Genomic DNA, 8687 nt, shown 5'->3' on the forward strand with positions numbered 1-8687 from the left:
CACCAGGCACAGCCTGTTCCAAGTCCTCCCTCAGACCTGCTCCGGAAAAGATAGTTGGATCGGGATGGGGGGCCTTTCGTGGGGGCCGGTGGAGGCCGGAAGGGACTGTGCCTGGTCACCTCCTGCCCGGCCCTCCTTGGCCTTGGGAGGCTGATAAGAGCGGGAGGGCCGGGCAGGAGGGAGCTCTCCGAAGGCAAGCACAGTGTGCCAGGGGGCCCAGACCAGAGGATGGGGGAGGGGGACAAGTGCCCAGCGTTGACCCCCGCCTCAGTTTCCTCGTCTGTAAAATGGGGATAGGTGCAGCTAGGTGACAGCCCCAAAAGGCTGGCCTCAGCCACTTTCTAGCGGGGTGACCCACAGCGAGTCACTTCTCCCAGTTGGCCTCAGTTTCCTCATCTGTTCAATGAACTGGAGAGGGAAATGGCCAGCCTCTCCAGCCTCGCCTCAGACCCGGGGCCTGAGACCCCCGATGGGCATCCCGGCAGCCTCTGCTTCCCGAGTTGTTCCAAAGGAGCAGAAGAGCTAACCACTGCGCGCACCGTGCAGCCCGGCTCTGAGGATGGTTGCGATCCAGGGTTCGAGGCCTCGGCAGGAAATGAGAGCCAGCTGAAAAGGGGGTCGGAGGCTCTGCCGCTGGGCACCCCTGCGGAGGGTTAACCACTCCAGGGCTTATTTTCAAATAGAAAAGGAGGGACTAGCAGGCAGCCAACCAGCGCCCAGGAAACGCTGCCATGGGGGAGGGAGCCTGTGGGAGGATGCTGGGAGGAAGGGCGGCGGGCGTGGGGAGCATCCCGGGGGCTGCTGGGGGCGGGGGAGGTCCTGCGTGGGAGGGGCCTCCCGCAAGCCAGCAGCCTATGAGGGCTTTAGGCAGCCGGGTACCAGGGTGCTGCCCGACCTCTGCCAGATCCTCGCCTTCGGCCCTTTGTCTCCGTTTTCCCTGTGCCTGGCACGCGCTCAAAAAATGTGGGTCGGAATGTGCATTTGGGGGCATCTGGGTGGCCCAGTGGATAGAGAGGAGTCCGGAGAACCCGGCTCAAATCCGGCCTCAGACACTTCGATGCTGAATGACCCTGGCTAAGTCACCTGACCCCCATGGCCTGGCCCTGACTGCTCTTCCGTCTTAGAACTGATACTAAGACAGACAGCGAGTATTCGAAGGAGGAGGAAGAATGTTTAAGTGAAAATGTCATCCCCATTTTACAGGTGGGGAAACTGAGGCTTCAGTGGCTCGCTCTGATCACAGAGCTAATATCCAAGGTGGGATTTGAACCAAGGGCCCCAGGCATCGGGGCTTCCAAACGGGCAGCCCCAATGGGACCCTCCTGCTTCTAGATTCAAGTGTGGGCTCTCCTCCATCTCAGGCCCTCCCCATCTCCATCCCCCACCTTCTCTGGCCCTTGTTTCCCTCACAGCCCCCCAAATGATGTGCTTGCAGAAGCTGGACTGGCATGATGCCAGGGCATGCAGTGCAGGGCACTGCATCAGTGCTGACTGGCTTGAAGCAGATGAAATCCATTGTACAGATGAAGAAACTGAGGCCCAGAAACAGGCATCTCCCAGGGATGGAGCGGCCCCCCAAAGGCAGGCGGGGACAGAGCCGGGGCTCACTCTCTCCCCAGTGCGGCCAGCAGGCTCTAAAACCCGGGCCTGGCGGCTATCAGGGGCCTCTACGGCCTTCCTGAGGCTGGAAAAACAGGAGCCGTTATTAGTCACTGTTAGTCATGCGTGTGCCTCCTCCAAGCTCTGCCAGGGGGCCACTGAGCCCATGCTGGGCACCGAGCCACTGGCCCCACCCTCATCCGGGAACTTGACCCACCTGCAGGGGCGCCCCACCCGGACAGAGAGCGACATTAACAGACAGAGGGCCAGGGGGCGGGTGGGGGCAGGGCGGGAGGCCTTGGCCCCCTTCCCTCCCCACAGCCCTCTCCTAGGCCTGCCCTGAATCTCCTCACTGACCCACAAAATGCAGTCCTGTGGGCTCGGAGCAGGACTTTCTTCTGGAATTGCTCTTTCTGTGTCTTTAATCTTCTCCTTTCAGATGTCCGCTAGGTTTATTTTTGCCCCTCGCTTCTATTGTGCACTCATTAGGGCTATTTGGCATTTGTTCATCATTCCTGCATTTCCATTGTGGGGCGCCATTTTGACTGTTTACATCCGGGTACTTTGCACTTGTCGTCAGTGTGTCCATCTCTTGGACTGTTAGTGTAGCTGCACTGTGCGTGGCTGGCTCCCATTAGCGGTATTCACTATCTCGGCGTCTTTATTCTTTTTGCGCCTCCAGGCCCTTTGCCTGGCGCTGCTGCAGGACGGCTGGGGCAGAGATCCTAGAGCAAGACTGTCAGAGCCCCTCTGTGGGGATCCCCAAGGAGTGCCGTCTGCATTGGGGGGGGGGCGCGCTTCACCCCTAGACTCTGCGGGGCTCCCCTCGCTGTGGCTGTGGGAGGCTCTCCTGGTTCTGCTCGCTTCGCATCCCTCCATGGTAGTCTCAGATTTTCCACCATCATCCCCAAAGGGGGAGTTCTTTCTGGCAGCCCCGGGGACAGCTGGGTCCCTGGGGGTGGGGGGAGGCAACGTGGGTGGCTCTGTTGTGCAGTGGGAAGTGCTGACCGAGGAGTCAGAGAACCCAGGTGTAGATCCCATTTCCAGGACTGCCTGTGTGACCCTGGTCTTGTCACTAGCCCACCCTGGTAGCTTCCCCTGTGCCTGGGGGTCCTCCAGATCAGAGAAGGATCCAAGGCGGAGCCGTGCCCCAGGGTGAACCCGGCTCGTCACCGTCATGGACACCGGCAGACATCGGACTCCTCCTGGACCACTTTGGGTGGCCCATCTCCGGCCCAGGGGTGGAGGGGGGAGCCCGAGAGCTGGTCATGAGGGGCTGGCCCAGCCTACAGCTCCCGAATGGAGATTCTGTGTCATTCTTTTATCCTTGAAACCGCAGGGCCCAGCATACAGTAGGGGCTAAATAAATGCAGATTTCTACCATGTTTGTGTACTGAGTGCCTAATGAGTGCTGAAGAGGAGGCCTATGCAGAGTAGCCACGGAGGAAAGCCCAAAAGGCTCCGGGAGGAGATGAGGAGAGCTGAGCCTCCAAGAAAGATGGGGAGTCCAAGAGGCGGAGTATAGGATGGAGTATTGTCCAGGCATGGCAGCAACCTGGGCACAAGAGAGGGAGATGGAACCCGGTGGTCTGGCTCTGATGTGCATGGCAGAGAGCAATGACCCTGAAAGGACTGGCCAGTGCAAAACGTGGTTAGACTGTCATGCCTGGATCGGGAGGTCCTGGGTTCAAATCTGGCCTCAGACACTTCCCAGCTGTGTGACCCTGGGCAAGTCACTTGACCCCCATTGCCTAGCCCTTACCACTCTTCTGCCTTGGAGCCAATGCACAGTATTGATTCCAAGATGGTAGGGGAGGGTTAAAAAAGAGCGAGAAGAAAAAACAAGCAAAGAGGACTTTTTTAGGAATAACACTTTGGTGTGGGGCAGACTAGGGCGGAGAGTGGGAGAGCTGAAGTTAGGAAAACCTGAGCTCAAGTCCCTTCCTAGCTGCGGGACCCTCTATAAAGGGGATGATACAGTGGCCTCGTGGCCTCCCTTCCTCCTCTGCCCCATGAGCTGGAGGGTCTCTGCCCAGAGGAGCTGAGAGGCCTGAGCAAGTTGGGTGGGCCAGGGAAGGGAGGCTGAGAAGGGGACCCCCTGGGACTTTGGGGGGCCCTCTCTTCTGAGGCATGGGGGAGGGAGGGCTGTTCCCAGGAAAGGGCCTTGTAATGGGCCGAGCATCCTCCCAGAGGCCCCAAGCCTTTCCCTGATGGTAGCCCAGGCCAGGCGGAGCTCCTGGAAGGGAGTCACCCCCACCCAGCCCAAAGGTCTTCTCAGGCTCTCAGGGCTGCCCTCCTCCTCCCGGGGCCCCGCCTCTGGGAGTCTGGCACCGCTGTCACGTCTGTCCACAAACCCTTCCCTAGTCCTGTGCCCGCTGGGAGCTGCCCCTGGAACCTCTCTAACGGGAAGCCCTGTAGGCAGGGCGGGGGACAGTGAGCCGGATGGCCCTGGGCCAGTCCCTTCACTCTGTGTGCCTCCGTTTCCCCACTTGTCCAGTGAGCCGGAGATGGCCAGCCAGTCCGGTATTTGCTGAGAAACCCCAAAGGGGGTCCTGGAGAGCTGCACCACGGAACCCCACCACAGATGTCCTGTGGGCGCTCCCTTATCTCCCCTGGGGCGCCGCTTCTGTGTCCGCCTGGCCCAGCTCCGGGAGCCCTCGGGGTCTTCTCCGAAGATAGTGGGGGGCCGGCCATCTCCTCCGGCTCACTGCCCACAGGAGGCCCCGGAGGCCCGCGGGGTGAAGGGCCACCCCGCTAGGACATGGCCGAGGCCGCATGGAAACTTCCGCCCTTGAAAAAGCGCTTGGCCACAGGAGGATTCGTGCTCACCGCCACGGGGCCCCCTCCGGCCCCTCTTCCCATTGGGGACCTCCCGGCGCGGCCTCCATCTTGGAAGAACAGCGGGATGGCCGCTTCCTTGCCCTCCAGGCTTGCCCACTCTCCTCAGGGCTCGGGCCAGCCTGCGAAAGCTTGTCGCGGTGGGCGCGGGCGGGCGGCTCCCCCATTGGTTGGGCCAGCACCACGTGGCTCCTCGCGGCCCCGAGGGCACGGATGTCCGTCAGGGAAGCCCCGGGCCAGAGGAGGGATGGAGGAGGGATGGCGAAGCGGTGGAGCCCGAAAGCCCCTTCGCAAACCTGTGCGTGCTGGCTGGCCCGGTGCCGACCCCTAGCGGACGTTTGTGTGCACGGCCGGAGGCGTGAACAAAATGGCTCCAGGGCGCGCAGGCCCAGAGAGGGGAGGTCCTGGGTTCCAATGTGGCCTCTGATGCTTCCTGGCTGGGTGACCCTGGGCAAGTCACTTCACCCCACGGCCCAGGCCTGACGCTCTTCTGCCTTGGCATCGGGACATAGTCCTAACTCTAAGAAGGCTTTCTGGGAGGGAGGAAGGGAGACGCAGGTGACCCCAAAACAGAGAGCAGAAATGGGGTGTTTTCCGAACTCTCTGGAGTCAGCCAGCTGTTATGGCCCCACGAGGTGTGTGTGTGGGGGGGGGGGGGGTCCTGGATCCCTCCACAGCCTCCCGGCCAGCCCGCACCTGAGCCCAGGCCGAGTTCTTACCCGGGTCCTAAGTGTATGTGGGCCGAATTGGAACTCGGGTCTCGCCAGGGTTCGGGTCTCAGCCTTGTTTCCTTCTCTGTGAAATGGGGACAGCGCCTGCTTCGAGGGCCAGAAGGAGGCTGAAGGGCCAGAAGGAGGCTGAAGGACGAGGCGGAGGGAGGCTGCTCCAAGCTCGCAGTTCTGAGATGGCCCACGCTCCCCCTCCTTGTGGGCTTCCTTTCGGCCAGGACGGAGGGAGGCCTCGGGGATGCTGCCTGCACCCAGAATGCGGCTCAGCCCTTGCCCCGCAGAGGCTGCTGGGAAGAGATGCTCAAGGCGGGAGCGCCAAGGCCAGCATGTGATAGAGCCTTCCCGGCCCCGCCCCCCGCAGGGCACGGCTTCCATCACTGGCAGCTGAAGGGCTGCCTCCTCTCTGGGCACTACGGGGCAGCAGAAAGAGGCCTCCCCGGCTTCCAGGGGGCCAGCCAGCAGCCCCTGCGCCCCCCCCCCCAGGCTGCTTCTATGGGAGCCGGGATTGGGGGGGCAGAGCCCAACAGCTCCCCCCCCAACCACTCCCCCAGGCCCGGCATCCCATTCAAAGAGGACAGACCCTCCTGGCCTCTGGGGCTGCCAGGACTGGCGGGGAACAGCGCAGTGGGCGGGATCCTAGTGCGAGAGATGACGTCAGGTTGTTAGACTGGCTGGGCTCCGTTCAGGTTAGATCCGCTACTGTACACTCATTACATCCTCCGCTCTACAGGTCCCGGGTTCCAATGAGGCCCGACGCTGCCCAGCTGGGTGAGCCAGGCAGCGCAGGCCTCGCCACTCCAGACATCCCACCCTAAGATGGAAGAGGGGGTTTGCTCAAAGAAAAAGCCCAACAAAAGGCAGGGACTCCAGGAGGCCAGAGTGAGACCCTTCCAGGGAGGCGCCCATGGAAAGGGCCTTCTTTGTCTTTCTTTTCCTTCGGGGCAGGGAGAGTTCTTACATTTCTACATCCAAAAACAATGGCCCAAAGAGGCCTCTAGTGCACACCTGTGGAGGGGCGGCAAGAATGGTGAATCATGGGAAATGATCCTATTAGATTTTGAGATGGAATGTAAAGCCCTTCCCTTCGGTCTGAGAAGGAATACTGTGTGCCGGCCCCACAGCGAGGAAGTATCTGAGGCCAGACTGGAACCCAGGACCTCCTATAAAGAGAATTGTGAGAGAATCAGATGGGTCCCCGCTTGGATGGGGTTCAGGCTGGACTGTACTCGGTACTTCTGCTCGAGCCAGGAGCGAGCTTTCATCCGCTTGGGGGTCCGCGTGTGGATGGTGAGGTGAGACCATTTGGAGGGCATCCCGCAGGAGGCCTTTAGGGCTTGGAGTGTGCCCTGGTTTGCCCCTGGACGGGGCGAGCCTGCGTGCTGTGCTTCTGCCTCTCGAACGCTGCGATCTGCTCTCTCCAGACCTGGAAACACCGTCCTGTGCAATTCTCCAGGACAGACTCGGTGACTGAGGTCCGGGGAGGACGAGCCTCTTGGCGGCGGCTATGTGGCAGTCCAGGCAGCCTCTGGGCACTGCATGAAGATGGAGGGTCCTGGGTTCCAATGGGCCCTCCAGTGTCCTAGCTGGGCGAGCCTGCCTAGCCCCTGCCCTTCGGTCTTAGCGTTTTGGTAGGAAGCCAGAAAGAACACGCAGGGGCCAGAAGAGCTCTTCCGGTCAGACACAGCCGGGGCACCACATGAAAAAACGATCCCCAAAAAAGAAAAGGTGGCAGGCCTTGGGCCGGTTGGAATCCCGGCTCCTCCTCCAGGCCCCTGCGGCCAGGGCCCGGGATCAGCACTTGGGGGTTGGACAGCGACGGGACACCTGGTCCATCCCATTTCCAGGGTTCCACTTTCCCCACTAGGACAAGGGCACCCACGAGGGGACGTCCCCGTCTCTAAGGTACACATGGTTACAGGCGAGCCTCTCCCAGCCAGCACCCCAACTTCTCCCCGTGTGCTCCAATGCCAGGATGCCCTCTCATCCAGATCCACACCAACAGTGGAGATGGAAATGCCTGCGGAGCGGATGCCTCAGGCCCGCGTCACTCTCCATCTGTCAAAGGGGACCCCAAAAATGGAGGGACAATAGCCGAGGCGATGGGCAGAGCCCCTGGAGTCCCCAGTTTCTGAAGAACAGAAGGCCCAGAAAGTCTGGGAAGCGAAAGTGGACTCGCAGGCTCAGGCATGGGCCTCAGAAGTGGCATCAGAGTAGCCAGAGGGAGGGTGAAGGTGGCCCTCACATCGACCCTTTCCAGGTGGTCCTTCTGCGGTGGGGGCCGGCGCCTTCTCAGCTCTGATCTCTCCAGGCTTCTCGGCGTTGCCCAGGCCATTCCTCCCACCCTCTCCTGGACCAGCCCGGATCTCTTCCACCGGACCACACACCCCACATGACTCAGGCTGATGCACCATCCGTGTGAAAGGCCACCCTTCTCTCTGCTGGCGCCAGCAGCTTCTCCCACAGAATCCTGAGGTGGGCTCCTTCTGACCCAAGGACGAGGCAGCGAGCGCACCCTCGGGGAGACCGCAGCGGGTCCCCCATCTTTGGGAGGAAGCCGGCCGAGGCCCAAGGACCCCTTCCTTCCTTGAAGCCCCCCCTGCTGGCCAGTGGTCACGTCCACTTTAGATGCTTCAGAGATCCCAGAAAAGCACTCGACAAACTTGTTTTCTCAGTTGCCCATCCAAGAATCTTTCAAAGCTAACCGACAGGGTAGGCCATCCATGGAGAACGGTGCTCATTCAGGAGAGAACAAGACATGGCCGAGCCTGCATGCCACCCCCCGCACAGATGGGCCTCGGCCTTAGTCTCCTTTTGTGTCAGGGTGGCAGAGGGCCTGAACAAGAAGTGCCCAGGTGGAGTCGGGGGGACGTCTCCACTCGGCTCAATCACAGCATTGGGGTCTAAGTTCTACCAGATCTGAGGCCCTCAGACAGCCCGAGGTTTGGTAAGCGAATCTGCTTTCCTCCCACAGGCTCATTTGGGGGAGCCCCCCCCCCCAGCAGTGGGTTGAGAATGGCGATTTCTCTCCCTTTAAACACAAGGCGGGGCTCATTCAGATCTGTCTACAAGAGAGCCAGCTCCAAGAGTGCACTCAATGCAAGGCTGGTTAATAGTGGCCCATCTTCCCCAATACTCAGAAGAAAGCTCTTTGGGCCTATTCAGGCCCAGAGCCTGTAGGGCAGGAGGGAGGCATTTACTCCTCAGTCCATTCCTTCCTCTTTTTGCGGCAGGAGGGAACCCGCTAACAGCCAATCCAGAATGTGGCCCGGCCCGGCCCCCATCCCCAAATGAGCAGCCTCTTTCCTGGCTATAGAACGCACAAGTGGCTTTAAAAATCCATGGCCAGGAAACGATATCCTGAATCAAACCTAAAGCAGACTTGGGGAGCCGTGAAGGCCTCTAAAGGTCTCCAGCCCAACCCCAAGAGGACACTCCAACCAGGTTTTTGCCCACAGCCCCCACTGGCGGTGGAGTTTGGCATCAGCCCGCCATGCTGCCACTTTCTCGCAGATCAGCCCAGCT

The 8687-nt window shown here is 60.8% G+C and overlaps 1 long non-coding RNA gene across 1 annotated transcript; it reads left to right on the top strand.

The window, feature by feature from the left end:
• Positions 1 to 1102: 1102 nt before the first annotated feature.
• On the top strand, positions 1103 to 2980 carry LOC130458193 (uncharacterized). The gene is made up of 2 exons (XR_008917279.1): positions 1103 to 1203; positions 1413 to 2980. It is a non-coding gene; the product is annotated as an uncharacterized LOC130458193 (long non-coding RNA).
• Positions 2981 to 8687: the final 5707 nt, after the last annotated feature.

Source organism: Monodelphis domestica, chromosome 3 (assembly GCF_027887165.1).
Source record: "Monodelphis domestica isolate mMonDom1 chromosome 3, mMonDom1.pri, whole genome shotgun sequence".
NCBI classification, from domain to species: Eukaryota; Metazoa; Chordata; class Mammalia; order Didelphimorphia; family Didelphidae; genus Monodelphis; species Monodelphis domestica.